The following is a 19,290-nucleotide window of genomic DNA, read 5'->3' as shown; positions in this document are numbered from 1 at the left end:
GAACTGTATCTCCCTGCCAGTGGACAATACATTTTAAAGCTAGTGTCTGTATTCCCTGTTCAATCAATGGAAAGATGTAGGTCTGTCTAAGAAATGACGGTGAGAAAATCCTCCTAAATTAGTCCTAATTTAGAAAACTACGTCTGCATTGTCTGAAAAGTGAATCAAGTGCAGGAAGTACAGATAATTCATTTGCAGATGAATAGTATATAGAAAAATAGTCTAAGAGAAACAGGCATGACAGTAGACTGGATGGTAGGTCAAATGATGTCCTTTAGAACACACCATGGTTTGTACTAAGAGCAACTCATAAATAGTACTATTGAGCCTAGCTCTCATAAGAAGAAGTTGGAAGAAATTCCAGTTCCCAGGGTGTATAAGGATGGCCTTACCCTTTAAAAAAAGAGGGGAAATTTTATATTTGATAACTGAAGGTATTTAAATGACACTCAATCTTAATACCCCTTAATACCTTTTCCTCACTAATGTCTCTCTAACTGGTGGTAAAATATTTTCCAATCCTCTATTTCAACAATAGTGACCCTTCCTAACCCAATGCTAGGAGAAATGCTATAAAACAGAGAAATTAGCAGCAAACAAATCTCAAAGGATGCTAGTAGTTGATTTCTCTATCTTTCAATTAATTGAATGCTCCATTTTCAAGATTTCTAAATTCAAAAAGAAAGCCAAATATTCAACTCCATCACAAGCTTGTCTACATCATTAGCAACCCAGCAGATGCTGACTTGTCATTGCACCATGTATTTTGCATCTATTACCTCAGTGAAAGTAAAATAGGACGTCATGCCTTTGTCAGTTTATTTAATCGTACCATAACATAGCTTTTTTGTTGCAAACACTGTATAATCCATTAAAAAAAGAAGTAAAGAGGGAACAGTTTAGTAAAGTTTGTACTGAACTATGTCCACATAGGATGCAACACTTTCTGAACTGGAAAAAAAGGGGATTAATGTCATGATACACCAAAATTTTACTTAGTCCGTCAGAGGGTTTTTTGGTTTTGATTTTGTTTGGGAATTTGGTTTTGTTGGTTTTTGGTTTTGGTTGGGTTTTTTTTGAGTAGCAATATCCAGGGTGGAGGCAAACTAAAGGTTTTAACATGTCTTAGCAGTAATTCCTGACTTTTTACATTTCTGAAATGCACAGAGATGGTTTCTGGCTTTACTGCTGTTAAATTATGTGCTGGGTTTGTGTCATTAATTTGAGATGACATAGATAAAAGAGAAGCAGCTTCATTCATGAAATCAAATTCTGCTTGTAAGTATGCCTTTCAAGAAAAAGGAAGATCTGTATTTCTTCTAAGTATTTGCAGGTAGTGCATCTGTGTTAACTCAAATAATGAAAGCCAGGATTGATGACAGGCTGATTCAGTGTAGCTCTTGGCAACAATTTTCAGAGATTAGGAGGTTGTTGGAAAGATATCAATGAAGGTTTAGGGATCACTGTCTGAAGTATTCTAAATTAACAGCTAATGGATGTTTTTAATAGCTCTTTTATAGATGAGTGCAGCTGAATGAAAACCAACAACAAGAATGCTCAGCTTTGCTTATTATGAGCTTTAACTTTTTTTCACAGATGATGACCTGCCTCTGCACTAGCTTTCTCACTTTGTTTCTGCATAGGGTAAAAATGCATTTATTTTATAGTTAATAAACATATCTGCACACACTTTAATCTTTTTGAGATTTTTTTTTAAGTACCAGAGATTATTTTCATCCTCAAATGCTGCATATATGCAGTGCTGCACTACTCTTTTCCAAGGATTTGTTAATCCATCCTGCTGTTTCTGGCAAAGTTCAGTTCTTGCAGAAATGGTGAGCAGATATGAAAAAAATGAATACTCTTTGATTATAGCTGGTGTAATCAAGTTGTCTGACCTTCCTGGTGCACAAAGAGGCCTGACTTGGGTATTCAATATTCAATTTCAGTGGCCCAAAGAGATGAATAAATATAAGTGAGACAGAGTTCATATGAAAGTATACCAGTGGGACAGAAAATAAATGTCTTGAGGTTGTGTTTTGCAGTAGAACTCATAAGCTTCCTATCCTCATCTCCACTGATGCCAACTGGCTGTCAAATGACAGGGGTTTTGTCGTAGAATAGCGAGAGATGTGACATCATTGCTTCTGTTTAGTTCACAGGTGTTTGAAATTATCTAAGTGTTTTAACTGTCAAAATTTGACCAACAGAGATTCATTGACTATCTGTTCCAAAAAATAACTCTAGCTACGCTTTTACATGTGGCCTCTTTCAATTCTGCGTTATGAACATATCAGATGAATAAGCAATGTAATTTTTAATTTTTAATATATCTTTAGGTAGATAAAATGTTCAGCAACTAAATATCTTTTCTTTATCCTGAAGCTTTTTTGTTAATATACAAACAAAACTAGAAAAATATCCATGTGAAAAACATACTCATCCTTAAAATGGACCTGACTTCAAAGAGATGCCAGTTTAATCCCATTTCAGAACTATTTGTCACATTGGAAAAAGTCCATTTTCACTCATGCACGGTCTGTGCAGGGGAAACACAATGTTGCTAGATGTCTATGTGTGGACAGCTAAGTCAAACTACGTATTTCCAGTGACTGTAACTGGAGCTTAGGCATCTAGCCCTAATGTGGAAACTACATTTAGACAATACATTTTGGTGTCTGAATCTGGAATAGACACCCACTATAGAAAATTGCAGAGTATTCATTCATAAAATGATAATTATTTTATTATAGTTTATCTTGTACCATCCCGACACATTCTGTAATGGTGCATTCCAAGAACTAGCTAATACTGATTGATACCATCCCACAAGAACATAAACTGACTGCCTTCATTTATTAAAGTTGCTATGAAAAGCAAGAACTTTTGTACTTCTTACAAGCTTTCTAGATTAAGTAGCTTTATGTGAATCTGAGTAACAATTTGGACAGCAACACAGATACAGTATATAAGGAAGTTTTATAAAAGATGTCAGTCTTTATTATCAAGCCTAATTGGCCTATTATAATCCTTTTTTGTAAGAAGTCATTAACTTCTTAATGCATTGTGGGCAGTAAGATTCTCATCAACAGATTCTGCAGCCTTTTTAAACCTTTCTTTGAGTCAAGCAATGAAAAAAAAAAAAAAGAAAAAGCAGAATTGGCCCATATTGAAAAGAAAGCATATATTGTTTTTTCCTGACACTATCACAAGAAACAAAACTTGAAAAATAAGATCTTATTGAGAGAATGTTTTAAAATTTTTTTACATGTTTTATTTTCAAAAATACCTCAGTAATTTCATACAGCATCACTAGGGATATGACAGTAACATGGGCAAGTGACTCCTGCCCCAAGAAACCTCCACACAGACACAGGAAAAGAAATAACATCAGTACAATTTGCATCTTCTTCAGATCTAATGGTCTTCATTTTTCTTTCACTTTGTTTTGTGTTTTTAACATTTATACACATTGTTGTCACGGTTTAATATCATGATAGTGCTTTCTAAGGCAAAAGACTGACTTCAGTGATAGAGTTCTCTGACACAAAATGCCAGTCAGTCTTCAAAAGATGTATCTAAAGTATGACTGAAGAGAAAATAATAAGTCCAGATACAGGTTGATTACAGCTAGGGAAAGCTAACTTCTCACATTTGTATTCTTAACCTAGCACCAAATATTTTAAAAGTAAAATTTCTTGAGGAGAACAGCAGCATCAACATTTTTAATAGATTCAAGATTCCCATCACAACAAGCATTAAGGAAATTTCACCTTTCAGAGTGGAGAAGAAAAAGTGCAGCAAAGAATAATTTTAACACATAACTGAGCAAGATATGCATGAATTCCCATCTTAAGCTCCGTGACTGAATGGCATCTTTGGAAGAATGCATGTAATGTCTTAGCAGCTACGCTTACTACCTTTGAAACCAGACTTACTGGCCTCCCCAGATCTTGCACCTTTTCTCATATTATTTTCCTATCACTTTCTACTAGTTCAATTGCTCTACATTAATGCTTCAAAAAATTCTTATATTTGTAATGCAGATTTTGTTATTACTCTACTTCTGTGAACCATTCAAACAAGCTGTGAGACAAATACCTTTGGATAACTAATTAGTGACCTGGAGCTTCTAGAAGCTAGTTGTAGTTAACAAGACAATTTCAATAATTTAAACAAAGGGCAAAAAGAAATGTTCCTCATTATGACTTTTAAAAATAAATAATTTGTGTTTCTAAGCCTACGAAAACAAAGAGGAAGTTTCTTCAGCTGCCACCCTTTCTTCAAAGAGAACACAACACGATGCCAGCATCTTGTAGCGTAGTCCTTGTAAGGAACTGACAAGGGAGGCAGTTTCTTACTAGCCTGTGAACTGTGATAGTTGGGTTCTCTGCTGTGGCCAACCCAAAAATTTAGATTCATGTTCAACCCATTTTAGGCATTTAACTGCTCAGATAAAGACTGGACTTGGCCTAAGCCTCTCCTGTTGACACAAATGCGTGGAGGACAATTCACACGATTCATGTCAGTTACACACTTGTATTTTCAACCCTATAAGATACAGTGACAGAAATGCAATAATAATATTTTGATTCATGTTTGAAAAGCATTGAGTTTTGGCAGAAAGGAACAAAAAAACCCAAACAGATCCAATGAATACCCAGTTACCTGTCAGATAACAGTTTTGACTAGCTCTACTTCAAAAAGTAGCAAATGGTGATGGAGTTCTTCACTATCCAATAGTGGTATATGCCTACAATTTATTCTCCACAATCATTCTCACATGGAAAACAGCATGTCACCTTAGAACTTTTGTAAGTCTGGGTTTGAATATCTTAAATTGAACACATACAAGAGGATGAAAAGCATAGCAGAATGAGATCTTGAGTTTGTTTCATGAAGCTTGCCATCCTGTATGTTTTCCAATGTTAGTGAAAGTCATGATTGCACATACAGATCTGCTGTAGTGGCTGTGTTCTTTTACTGTTCTTGGCATGAACCTTATTTCATTATGTGACCCATGTGAGACAGGCACCTGCATCACTTACAGCTCTGAAACCCAGTGATGGGTCACTGGCTGTACTGGAGGTTGAAAAACCATTCACGGGTGACCACAGAGTCACAGTGATGAAGTGACACACTGTTGGTAACAGTCCTAATGCTTGAACAAGAGGGTCCTGTTCTTGTAGAAATGAACATCATCATGCATAGACTAATCTGGAGTGTCAGAAACATTTGTGGTGAGTAGAGAGAGCCTCGTATATGATGGAATAGTATCTCTTATTATAGTAAGTTCTTGCTTTCTTGGAGGAACAACTAATGGGAATAGATAACCTGTCTATGGCCACAATGCAGCTGAGAATGCTCTTTCAGGATGAAGCAGTGCAAGGATGTAGCAGAGATGTTCAGGATGATCCCCTGGTAACTACAAATCGCAGATGGCAAAGGGATGACACCTGTGACAAAAATGACCAGGGTGACTTGCCACCATTGAACTGCTATGCCATAGGTTCTGCTGGTAGGTGATGTTCACCCCCTTGTGAACTGCTGTGAGGAACTTCTAAGACAATGCTATTTCCTGGCAGAAGGTCAAGTTTTTTCCAACCCAGAAATTAGCAGTCACCTGCTGATCCCATGGTGACACCCATAACCCTCAAAACACCACAGGCATCTTCCAGAACCTGGGCCTTGCTTTTTGTGTGTAAGGCAATGTAAAAAACACAGCTGGTGCTGACACCAATGGAGATGGGGAGCATTCACAGCCCTCGAGGTGCACTAGGTAACCAGCCTTGTGGAAAGGACCATTGCATTGCCCACTTAGTGACACCTTTACTTATTCCTTGAACTGAAGCATCCTGGAGCTCCTAATTTCTCTTCTTACTTTCTTTGAACTCAGGCTGCTGCAGATGTTGTTGCCTAAGTTTGCCACAGATATTCTGTGATGCTACCAGGCTGTGCCAACCTAGGTCACTCACATAAAGCTATATGTTGGAGTTAGGGATAAATTTCCTGCAGACAAATCACATGCAGGGCAGGTATCAGAAAGATTTTGGAGACTCTGTGACAATGCATTCCCTCCAGCAAGAAATGCAGCTTGACTGAAGCAGTCCAGAGGCTCTGCAAGGCCTGCAAAAGTGCCACCAGATGAAGCACGCTGGCTGGGGCAGTCATCAAGAACAATCCAACAAAGCATTGTGGGCATGGTCATTGCTGTCACTGGGAGCTGTAAGCATGGTTCGAGGACATTTGTATTATCCAATTTGTATCATCAAATTAAAATACTGCGGTGCATAGAACTGGAAAATGGTATCTAGGAGTCATTAATAAATAGCTGGGCCAGAATAAGGCAAGGTTATCACCTTTTTGTCAAAGTAATAGAGATACTTCTCTTAATGAATGGCCCAAATCACAGTTGGACAATAAATATTAAAGCATACAGATGGAAAGGTTTTTCAGACTATAGAACAATAATGAGATATTACTAGTTGGTTTCACAGAGCCAAAGTGAATTATTAGTAAAGATTCTTTTTCTCATAAGAACCGCAATAAGAATGAAAAAAATATATATCTATAAGAACATTATAATTTCTTAGACTTTCCTTCCAGAAATGGGAGAAATATGTGGCAAGGAGTCTGTATTTCCTGACCTTGGTGGATCAAAATGCAAAAGGTTTTGCCCTCAAATGTCACCAGTGGTTTAGAGTGAAGAACTTTTTATTAACATTTTTAGAGTTTCTGGGTATATTCCCTTTAAGAACTTCCTTTCTAAAATCTGCATGCTAAATTATTCTGCTGCCCTGCCAGGTCACCTATGTTCCATTGAAGCAGAACACTTTTTTGCTTAAGTTATGCAGAAGAACAAATTCTCAGTTTTTAGCCTTCAGTTGGATTCTGAAAAATTAGGGGCAGGAGGAAGAATTTTTCTGTGATGTTCAACTTAAAAAAAAACAACAAACAAACAAAACCAAACTTTTCATGTTGAATGTGACAAAGCGAACAAATACAGCAGTATCTCTGTTCAACAAAATAATAAACACTACGCAAGTGCAGACAAAACATCCGTATTTTAAAACTTCCTGAAAGATTGTGGTCCTCTTAAGAAAGTTTAAATTTCTTAGCCTATAGTTTAAAGAAACAAATGTAATCTGAGTTTAATTAGAATCAACAGACTAGTCCCCTTGGTCTGAGAAATGTTGAGTCTTCATCTGAAGTATTAAAAAAAATTCACCTCTCAAAATTCCTGAAAAGAGCTATGATATCTATTGAGGCAGAACATGAATTAGTGCTATATATTTTGCCTTGCTAATTCTTATGCAAAACACAATGTTTTGACAAAGAAAACAAAAAAAGAGTTTCTTAAAATGATTATGTAGTAGCCTGAATAATTTGTTTAATCTTAAAGTAAACATCTGATATGGGTCAAATGCATATCCTTTATATCATTGGCTATAAAGGAAGTTCCAGCAAGTACCTGACAAGAAGACATCATCATGGCAGAAAGCTAAACTCCATCGGTGTCAAGAAAAGGTAGAAATACCTTGATTATAAGAATGAAAGAGTTTAAACCACATTTAGAAATGTCAGCCAAACTTGTGTCACTGTCTGTATCTCATAGTTTTCTGGATTTCTTTTTTGAATAGAAATCCTTTACTTTAGACATCAAATCATTGATTTGACTGATTTTTCCTTGCTGGACTGGATCAGCCTAAGCAAATATGTACAACCAGTATTTAGTGGTGGTTTATACAAATAGTACAGAAACAATTAATTGAAGAAAAAAGCTATATGCTTCTGACAGAAAACAAGTAAAACAGCTAAAATACAAAACTAAATATATTACAGGTATTAAACACTTATCCTTTGGAATTTATCTGAGTGCAGATTCTTGTTTTAAACAGGGTCTTTTTGTAGGTGCTGCTTTACACGCTGATAGCTTGCAGTGGCCTTTTAAGCTTGCAGGTGCACACATTTTTATTTAAGTATCTGTTTAAAAATAGTCTGCCTTTAGGAAATGTCATTTGTATAAGAACTAATAATGTCAGTTCTATTCATGTTAAGTGATTATTATTGTATGCATAAAACATGGATAAAAAGTCATATGTCTTGCTGTTGATCTGTTCTTACCTCTGATTCTTAGCCTTATGGAAAAAAAAAAGCCTAAACAAGAAAGCAGTACTTGCATTTTATTACTTACGTAGAAGTAATAGAATTTGGAAGCAATCTATTTTTGCTATAGATGCTGGGAAATTTATATCTAATGACAGAATTTGATTAACTTCTTATACAATTTGCATTCTGGTAGTATCATTATATGATGTCATGCATGTCTTTTGTAGTTGACCATAAATTTTTGGGGAGGAAAAAAGAATTTTCTGAAGGGTCAGGTCTTGAATTCCAGTAATAAGAACTCCCACAACAAATGCAAACTTGATCAGTGTCAAAAAAGTATGATGTGTATTGGAGGGCCCTTGCTTTGACTTGCCTTGCCTTCCCTTCTCTTCCCCTCCCCTCCCTTCTGCTTCTTAAGGATTTTAAGAACAAACTATTGACTTATCTTCAAAACATATTAAACCTTCAACTCAAAGATATTATGACATCAATGCAATTTGTCCCTTGGGAAAAGCAGAGATCAAAATTCCTTTAAGGAAATTGTAGGTTTGCTAGTTAAGAAAGTCTCAAAAGGCTCCATCTCATCTGCTGTTAAATTTGAGGGATCCACTTTAGGTTCAGCTTTCTTCTTTAATGAATTCCATTGCTACATCCAGAAAAAAAACCAGATGTTTGGATGAAGCCCTTGAGTAGCAAAATAAGGATTGTAGTTATTTGTGGTTTCGTCCAACTGACCAAAGTAAATGTAAGAAAAACAAAGCCAACAATGTGGCTTTCTGAGGCATAAAGGATGTTTAACATCAGTCCACTAAGAATGCTCATCTCAATGCAATTTTCACTGGCTGTACAAAGCCAAAATGGTAGAAAAGCAGTCCAGCAGTAAGAAGTTGCAGAACTGCTCAAGAAATACATTTTAAAATGCCATTGAGCAAGATAGAAACTGTGATGGGAACAGGGTTAATTAACAGAATAAGGCCAAACTCAGGAATTACAGCACTAAAGACAATGTTTCCTATGAGGTAAGAGGTATTTTCTCTGATATACCATTTGGGAAGTATCACCGTGGAGGCGATGTTCAGCTCTACTCAGATGGTGAATAACTGGCAACAACCCTTTTTCTTATAAACTCAGAAATAATGTGTATTTCAAACTACATAAATGACATTTTTTAACAACAACAAAAAAAAGAAGTGTAGTGCAAACTTAAACTAGGTTGTTGTTTGTTTTTTGGGTTTTTTTCCCCTATTACTATTTAATCATGAAATCCTTACTAAAAATCTTCAGGAGAAAACCCATAAAACTAAAATAAAGCTCTAACGTGGCATTGCAGCTCACAGAATATTTTACTTGTTTGGCCAAAATATTTTTGCTTCTTAAATTTGGGTCTAAAACCAACCTGTTAGGTTGGTTTTTTAGCAACAGCACTATGTTGATCTAACCGTAACAGCTATAATAAATATTTAATGTTATCCATTTTCTTTTAAGTATTTAAGCTTACATCCATGGAAAAAAATGCTTAACTGATAGTTTTCACACTGTGTGAAGAGAAACCTGTGCTCTGGTGTTTGTTAGGCTGGAGCCTGTTACCATACTAGTGCTTGCAGGCCAGTGAAAGACTCCCAGCTTCATAGATTGCCTGCGTTGGCTTTCCACAGCCTCAAAACAAACAAAACTGTCCACCAAGAAAACAAACATCAAACCATTCTTGACTTCTACCACAGAAGCTCCAGGTACATGTTTATCTGACTGTTTGCTTTCTTTACTTACATTTTTCAAAAAACCCACAAACATCTCTACTGGAAAATTTTTCTCTACGAAGTGTGACATTTTTCAGTGCAGTTGCGCATGCATGCAGGCTTAGGCATATCTAGCATACAGTCACCTATAGTTTTGCTCATGTTTTCTTCTTTTCCCTTCTGTTACCAAAACGAAAACATCCTTTAAGTCTACTTCAAGTCTACTTCCCCTCTAAGCCTACTCAACCTTTGTTTTGCTGGCCTTGTGTTTTGCCTGCTTACCACAGCATCGAGACCACAGACCATCTGCAAAAATCAGCTCTCAGCTGTGGGAATATTTTCTACAAGAAGATGAGGGATCCCAGGGAAACAGAGCTCCCTAATGTGAGAATTGACATTATGAGACTGTCATTGCATACTAGATATGACCTTAACACTGGAATAAATTATTGTTATTAATTAATAAATTTTTATATAGATATTAAAAAACCTAAAACCTTAAAGGTACTGTAGCTAGGTGAGTTTTAATCTGAAGCTTGACTTGGTAAAAGATATTTACCATGAACAGGCCTGCTCAGTCACCTGTGCACCTGGCTCACTTACCTACCCACTTCTGCACCTACCTACCCACTTCTGCACCAGCATCCATGACTCTGAGGGACATCCCATGACAGCTACATTGTGCCAGAGAGACAAACCATGAAGTGCCTAAGTTCAGCCTGGATCTGGCCCCAAATATAGTGGCAGGCTTTAAATGAATCCTTTCAGTAAGATTATGTTAAATTACAACAGACTTCCTATGGAATCTTGTATTATACGCACCTGAATACCAAAAGAATTCATCATGATTAAAATTATTGCAAGAAATACCAAAGGAAGTAAGAATGATTTGCCACTTATTATAAAGTGTTGCCCATTTTGCAATAAGTGGCCAATCATTATTAATTCATTTGATATTCTTTATAACATTAATCATGACTAATTCATTTGGTATTATTAATGTAGATGTAACACAAAATTGTATTGCAATTTAGCTATTTATTTAAATGTATCATTAATTTAAAGAGTTATCAATCCAAAATTTCAGCAGTTTTATTTAAAGGCTATAAGGCATATTCCTGCATTTGAAGCTGAAGGAATCATTTTCACGCAAATAAAATATAAACATTTCTTTATTTGTACTTAGAAATTCTCTTTTTTTAATGGTACATAATAACATGGCATGCATAAGATTTCTTTCTGTTTACCTGAAAAAGGAAGGAGCAGAGTTATCTACAGTCCAGAACTCCCATTTTTCACTCCCATTACATGTGAAATGTCCTACTTCAAATGACCTACTCACATGTTTAAGCTGAGCGCATGTTTAAGGACTTTGCTTGGATAAAAGCCTTATTTCATCTCCATCTGGGAAATAAATGTAATCTTTAGTCTGGCCAAGTAGCTTCCATATTTGGAAAAATAGTAGGAAAGAGGCCTTTATGACAGCTTGAAGACATTATAGGTCCTATGGAACTTCTCACAAGTTTGGAAATTTTAGACAGTGCCAATGCCAAAATCCCACTTGGAAAACTGTATTTTGTCTACCAGAAGAATTCACTCTCATGTTTCAATTATATAAAATATTCACTTCTTCATTTGTTGTGCAGCACTGCTTTGCTCTGTCAGGCAGTTAACCAGCTGCTATGTTTTTATATTGAAGGAAATTTTTTCTTTTCCATGTACATATAGAAGGATGAAACCCAGGGCTAACAAGAAGTCAAGGAATGTCTATAGCACAATTAAAATTGCCTTTAAAAACTTCACTGTGGTGCAAGGGCTGAGGTTCAAGCCATTCATGGAGCTGCAGAAGTCCTCAGTGGTGCAGAACACTGAGCTGAGGAACGGGTTATTCACTACAGCACAGCAATAACCTCCAAGCGCAAAAAAGACCACAGACCCACAGCCATAAGTTCTCATGACAGAAACATGAAGAGAAAACTACAAATAAGTAAAAAAGAAATAAAAAGAGCAACGAACAATGTAAAGAAGACCAGTGAAGACCACAGCTCCTCAGATTACTTTTGGGAAAACTGTGAAGACTTTTGTCTTTTAGGCAGCATTAGTCTAATGGACATGCATATCTTTTTCTTTTATGAGATTTTGTTATATTACTGTCATTGGTATGCTTGTAAGAACACTAGAGAGCTCATAAGTGACCAGAAAAGCCTTATATAAGTTCAAACAATCATTGCTGGCCATTGAAACACCATTCAAGCCAGCACCAAAAGTCAGATATTCATGGATAACTGGGCCCTTTCTGAGGACTGTAAATGTTGCTAGATGAAATACAAGGGATTAGCTAAACCTCATAGGTGTATTACAATTCCTCATTCCCTGCAACGTTTGGCTTTTGGCACTTGCCTTTTTCATTTTCAGCCACTGAAACCATTATCCAGAACTTGGAACTGCAACCATGTAACTCACCAATGATGCACTTCTTATGCTCACAATGTACTTCATGAGTTTTGCCTTAAATATTTGACAAGTGCAAAGGAAACCCATTGCTTCCAAACCAGCAACAGGCGTTTTTTCCAGAATAGTGAATCCCTGTAGAACGGAAAAGTGATATAGGTGGACTACAGACTCTTTCCTCTAAATCCGCTGTGATGAGTCTTCTGGTAACTCCTGCCAGCAGACAGCACTGCAAGAAGATGCAGTTTCACATCAGCCTTGTGGCTTTCCTTAGTTTTACTAGAGGCAAAACAGTCTCCCACTTAAGTAGTACAAGTAGGGGTTACTTCTGTAATTATAACAATATTTATCATTGCCATTTTAATTTCAAAATCTATAGCTGGTAATATTTAGTAAATCTGGACAAGACTGGAAAACACAATTTGGAAAATATTCAAGTTGCAGATAACTGCACTTCTGTGAGGAAGAAATCCTTCTGTGAGGGCCTGCTTATCACAATGTGATATGAAAAAAGAAAATATAAAACCGACATCAGCTTCAACTTTGCTATAGAATATTCAACACCTTCCACTTTCATTTGTGTATTCAACGATAACATTTAAAATTACTGTGGTCACCCTAAAGGATGTTAATTACAATGCGACTCAGCAGCCTTTATACAACATAATTGCAGGTTACTAATGTTCATAGTATCCATTGGGGTTGTAATGGAGAGCAAAATTTAGCTCATGGATTTTGTGATGAAGGTCTTACAGCCATTTCTTGTTATTAATCCTCTTTATCACTTCCCATGCATCATCTTTTGTTTGTTCCCTTAATTCAGAGTGAGTTTTATTTTTTGTACATAAAGAATATCTTTCTTATAGGCCTAACTGTCAGGTTCAGATTTACATATTGCAGATTTAATTGCTTCACATTTCACTTTTTGATAAGGTTCTCAGATGTTAGACTATATTAAGAAGGGGATGGAGACTAATACAGGAATTATTATAATGTCATTCTATAAATGGAGGTTACATCCTCATGTTGAATACTCTACCGGGTTTCAGTCGCACTTCAGAAAGATACAGTAGAAGAAGAAGGGTCTAAAAAAGGGCAGAAAATACATATTAGTTGGATAGGGAGTGTTCATATGAAAAGAAACTGAAAAGATTAAGATTATTTAGTGTGAAGCAAAAAGAATAGGAGATGACATATATAATAATGAGTGGTACAGAGAAAAGCAGTGGGTAGTCCTCACTACTCTGTTCTACAGTGAGACACAGAGGGCATTCAGTGAAAGGAAAAGGCAACAAATGTAGAAGTGATAAAATGAAATACTTTTTATGGCATTGCATCATATAATTAGCCTGTTGAACTGACCACCGTATGTTATTATTAAATAATAATTGAGGGCTGCTTGGAAAGTTTCAAGAAAGATAAAGCAATTATGTTAGTAAAAATAGCATCTGCAGTGGAACTAGGTAGAAAAAGTTGGTAAGGGATATCAGTTCTTACAAACCAAAGCACAGTGTAATCACAACCAGAGGTTGTTCATGCTACCTACGATCATTGTGCTAGGAACTGTGCAACTATACAAGGCCTTCCCATCGTGACATTTTCCATGTAAAGCCCTGAGCTGAAAGAACAACCCTGAACGCCACTGGATCTCATCGGGGTCCCACTAAACTCATAAAGCTTTGCCTTGCTGGATGTATAACTGGATAGGAAACAACATGAATAAGCGGGCAAGTTGCTCGAGGTGGCCAAAAGAAAGAACATGTAGTGTGTAGTACTACTTCTGCTACAGGTATTAACATCATAGGGAAACAAACATAATTTAATTTCATGGTGGAAAAGTCCATAAAGGGCCATTAAATACAAGCTGCAAATACAACCCATCACTTAGGATATCCTCATGCCACAAGTTGCTGCATGTAGGGAGATCTAGGAGCAGAAGTATCACTTGTGCAATTTCCCTGTTGGATCTGCTATTGGCCACTGTCAAAAGCAAGACTAGACAGACTTTTCATGTAAACCACAACAGTGCCACTCCTATGTCTATGCTTTTGCATTATTCTTGCATTAAACTTATTGTCTTTAACAGTAGTAGCAAAAGTGCAATTATTTTATGTTCCTGAGGCCCATGGCTTTGCATGCCAGTGGCAGGACTGTTGCTGGCAACCAAGAGGCACACCTGCTTTAGACAACAGATGTCCTTGCCATCAGTTATCTTTCAATGTTGACAGAGGATGAAAGCTGCAAAGTGAGTAGATGATTTTCAGTTTCAGGGAGACCATCTTTTGAACAGGCACCTCTGATGAAGCAAAGCAGAATATCCCATTGACCTAAATCTTGGAGGATTTCATGTTTTCACTAAATAAAAGACGTACTGACTAGAATTACATAGGTCTCCTTTGCAAATGTTATCAGTCACATGACAGCTTTGGTTCAGTTGCACAGGATATTCCTTATCCAGCAATATGGATAAAAACCTTCTAATTTATGTAATGCCTTCATTGTTTGGTAATTTGTCTTAGAAGTTTTCCATTTCATATGCAGTATAGTAGTAAGTACGGTTCTTGCTCTTAAACATTTTTTTTAATTCAGTACAATCACATCATTCTGAACAGGTAAGAATGTATTAGTACAGAGTTCTGAATTTTTATTTGTTAAAAATATCTCTTTTACTGTTCCTTGCTATGCATGCACTGTTCCTTTGTGCATGCACAAAGCTGTGTTACTGTGTTAATTTGATTTTGGTTGTTGTCTTTAAAATATTTCCCTCATTGTTAGTGACATATGAGAAGTTCAAAAACAAAATGTTTTTTTTCTTTAAATAACACCACCAACAACCTGCAGTTCTAACAACAGGAAATTTTCCATGACAAGGCAGCTGATGCTTTGCCATTAAAGATTTGGACTTGTTGAACTCATATTACATGTAGACTCATTTTACTTTCAATGCACATTTCCTGTTGTGTGGGATGATCCCTACTCCTCCACTTTGGGATGCAAAAAAAAAAAAGAAACAAGCACGTAGGAACACAAAGACACAAGGTTAGGTGCCTTTCAGCACCCTTCTATTTTTTTCTCCTCATTTTTTTCCTAAAAACAGAGAACAAGTTAAAGTTTTTGTTGTTTTTTTTTTTTTTAACAAATAAGAAAACTGGGGATGAATGAATGTGAAAATGTCCTGAGTACTGAGATAAAAGCACAAAGTTTTATGGCAAAATGTTTCTCTGAATCTTCATGATATTCATCCTGTACCTCAAAAAGTTTTCTGTGGTGTTGAGCAACACTTCTTGTCTCCCTCATGACTACTCCCCATACAGATTTCTAACAGCCCACACCCAACAATGTTGCCAATCCTTACCACCTGCCCTCCACCCCTTCAACAGGCTCTCTGTACATTCCTAGCTACAGTCTTCATCCACACACCCCTGCTTCAGCTATTCAATCTGTTTTTCAGTTAGGGAAATGCACTTTCTTGCATATTAAATTCTGTTTTCATCATAAAAGGAAGTGTCCTTCAGACAATGCCCCTGTGTCATTCCCTACAGAGTTTTTTTTGTGGAGATTTGCGTAAGATGCCCTATTTTTTTCCTGTGTGATAGTTAGGTATGTATCATAAAAGGCAAAGCAAAAGGACACGTTTCCTGAACACTGCAAAGAAAAAAAAACAAACCACCTTTTATTTTGGATTATGACTGCACTTTACATTTTTCAGTTGGTGTGGTTTTGAAGGGACCCTTGTGTTTCCATTTCCATTTCATCCTATTTGTTTGTTTGCTGGTATTAGAAAACACATACATTTTTGTCTTGGTCCAAACTACTAGTGTAGTCTGGGAGAACATCCATGTCCTCTGGGATAACATGGATGGGTGCAGGGCCTGCAGGGGCAGTGGGAAAGAAAAGCATTCAGCATCCTCCAGCAAACCCTGCAGAACCAGGCCATTGTGGACCAAGTAAGTGCTAAAACATCCTGTCACGTTTATACAACACTGTTGCTTCAAAAGTTGACTGCTTTCTTCATTACCACCCAAGATGAATGGGCACATTTATTACTTATTTCTTAATGTAATGTCGTGAGCTGCTTTTCGTAATACCCAGTGCAGACACAGCCCCAGTGACAATCTGCGAAAGAGAGGAGCCATGTTTCTTCTCTTTTCATACAACATAACTCATCAGGGGGCACACAGTTATACCAGCTGTGGGGGATGTTCAGTCAGAATGCACATGCTTCTCACCCCTGCCCAGCACCCAGGTTTTCTCTAGGCAAGTGACAATAATAAGGTGGAGATCACTGGAGACACTGCACTGCAGAGCCAGATACTGTGACTGTTGTAGTTGGGAAGCAGAAGTGGCAGAAGCACAGGGACACCCGTAACTCCTTTCGGATGCTTGTGCCTAGTAATAGAGGCAAACCCTGATAAAAGGGAAAAACTTGAAAACCTAAGGGTTTGCTACTGACAGGTGCGAAAGGCACCTATCTCTAAGTCACCAGACCTAGCCTGAAGCCGATGAATCAGGAGCAGAAATAATAAAGTAGAAAGCATATCCGGTAGTATGTATCCTAAAATATGAATAGTTGTATCCTAAAAAATTATAGTATGTATCCTAAAAATACAAATATTCTAGAAATATGCCTTGCAGAAGAGCGGAGGAAAATTATTGTCTCTTTTAATTGTAGCCTCTTTGCAGCTGAAAGGAAGGCCGATTCCCTTACACAGCTTGAGTAACATCGAACTCCGTAACTGGTTTCCCACAGCCCACTGGAAATGCTCAGTGAAGAAGGACTCCCTTTTCCAGGGGGAGATTTAAGGAAAAATGAGATTACTATTGAAAGACTGTGTGGCTTTCAGAGACCTCTTTGCAAAGACCTGATGATTTTTGATTGCTGTCACTGTTCTCGGTGTCACTGAGGAAAGGGCATCCTCAGATTCTACAACAGCCTGGGTAGAAAAAGTGTTCACAGTATTCACTTGTGTTATACCAGCACAGAGAAAGAGAAATCGCTTGATGCCCTTGAAATGAGGTCATTTTCAGATTCACTAATCAACAATAAAAGAATGCCCAAATTGTCTCATTGATCTAGGAGAATGTGCATCTCCTCTGTCTAAGTTATTAACTGAGGAATTAAAATGAGCTTCCCCACATATTTATTCCTCCTGCTATGTTTTATGGATGCAATATTATGTTGGTTATATTTTTTTAAAAAAATATATCTGCTTCATTGCAATAATAGTTGTTTTAATTTTTTTTATTTATTTAGTACCTGCTGTTGGGGAGATTTTGTGGGTTCCTTTAAAGTCTAAATGTATTGCATTAAATAGCTTTGGAAAAAAAAAGATGGTCTCTAGCCTGCTGAGTAAACATAAATTTCACAGTTAAATACATAAAATAATGATTACATCCAATGGTCATGAGGGACGTGTTTTTAGGAGTATACTAATTAAACTACATCCTTCAGACAACATGTTTCTACACTTACTAGCAATGAACCATATCTGATTTGTCATTAAGTAATTATGAATGCTAATGCAAATAAAGCACCTTTCAAACAAGGCTTCAGAATAGAAATTAATCATATATTATTCTTTCTTATCCTACCACATAAGGGTCATTTAAACAAAAACAGCCAAGGATATGAGCTAGACATAACAAGAGAAGTTCTATTTTTGTTCAGGTTTCAGTTCATACCTTTCTCTTTATGGTGTTGTTTATGTATGCATACATATACTTCTTATAAGTGGAAAGAGAGTAAAAAAGTCTTTACAGAATATTCAGTAATTCAAGCTTTGATCCAAAAACTGCTGAAGCTTATTGCAATCTTCCATCAGGAACAATAATAACTAGCAGTTCTGGCTCCTTTCTTTTTGCAGATCTCAAGGCACTCTACAAAAGGCCGGTATGGAAGACCCCACAAACACGAGGGAGTAAGTGGGATGAAATTAATAAGCACACTGTTAACCCCTGAGCATATCAATGGGCACTGCAATTTCTTGTGCTCTTGTTAGCCGGGAGCTCTCAGAAATGTTCTCATGGCAGAACTGACAGGATTTTTGACGGGGTAAGGATCATTTCAAGAGCATAATCTCGCAGTTCACACCCCATTTGCCATCCTGGATACGCCCATATGTAGATGGTATTACTTCCCCTCTCTTACATCAGGAAACTAGGATGCAAAACAGTGGTGCGCATAACTCTAGCTACCTTAGCAGAGGGTCTGGGCAGTTTTTCAACCCTCGAACCAAGTTTCTAGTGGTGGACCCCACCGCAGCTCTAGGTAGAGGAATTCTCGTGAGGTCCACTCCCTACCCTGGGTTTTTTTGGACTACTAACATTTGTCTAAAGATCAGAAATTAGGTACGCAGAAAAGAAAAGACCATATAAAGTACTGTATTAGAATTGAAAAAGGACTGGTAGAAGCACCTCATCTTCACAGCTAAAAGGGAACATCAGTGATATTTTCCATCAACCTATTTGCAGCAAATCTAAGTTGATTTACCTTCTCATTATGTTGTAAATGTTTTCCTTCCTCTTGACTTGTCTTTGTCCTCGTCTTTGTACAGCTAGTGAAGTCATAAGTCCTCTGAAGCAACTATCTGCAAATTATAATGCTTCATTGCATAAGCAAGTAAGAGGATGAGTTATGAAGAACAAAGTTCTCGTTGCACAAGCTTCAATAATCCTTAATTCTGGAAAAGAAAATGGCCAATAACTTGTGAAAGGTACTGTGAATAAATGTGTTTAAGGCAGAATAATATGCCTTTAAATTGTGATTGGCTGTTTAGGACCCTTTTCAAGGCAAGGGGCCATGAATAACTGATAATCTATGTGAGGTCAATTATTGTGTAAGGTACACTGAAAAATCATGCAGCACATCTCATTCATATAACTTATATTAAAAGGTGCTATTCAAAACCACAGGTGTCAGCTTGTAAATGAGAAACTTCTCTGTTGCATGGAAGAGAGAAAATGCAAACGAGAAAAGGGCTGTAAATGAAGAAAT

General features: G+C 36.9%; 1 long non-coding RNA gene across 1 annotated transcript in view; it reads right to left on the bottom strand.

The window, feature by feature from the left end:
• LOC140648030 (uncharacterized) overlaps nucleotides 1-18,896 on the bottom strand; it is a 66,029-nt gene extending 47,133 nt beyond the window's left edge. The window contains exon 1 of the long non-coding RNA XR_012041057.1: nucleotides 18,787-18,896. This is a non-coding gene — a long non-coding RNA (uncharacterized lncRNA). The remainder of the gene's footprint in view (nucleotides 1-18,786) is intronic.
• Between the last annotated feature and the right edge of the window lie 394 nt (nucleotides 18,897-19,290).

This window comes from Ciconia boyciana, chromosome 1 (genome assembly GCF_034638445.1).
Source record: "Ciconia boyciana chromosome 1, ASM3463844v1, whole genome shotgun sequence".
Lineage (NCBI taxonomy): Eukaryota > Metazoa > Chordata > Aves > Ciconiiformes > Ciconiidae > Ciconia > Ciconia boyciana.
The sequence above is the reverse complement of the archived record's forward strand: the minus strand, read 5'-3'. Positions and strand labels throughout refer to the sequence as shown.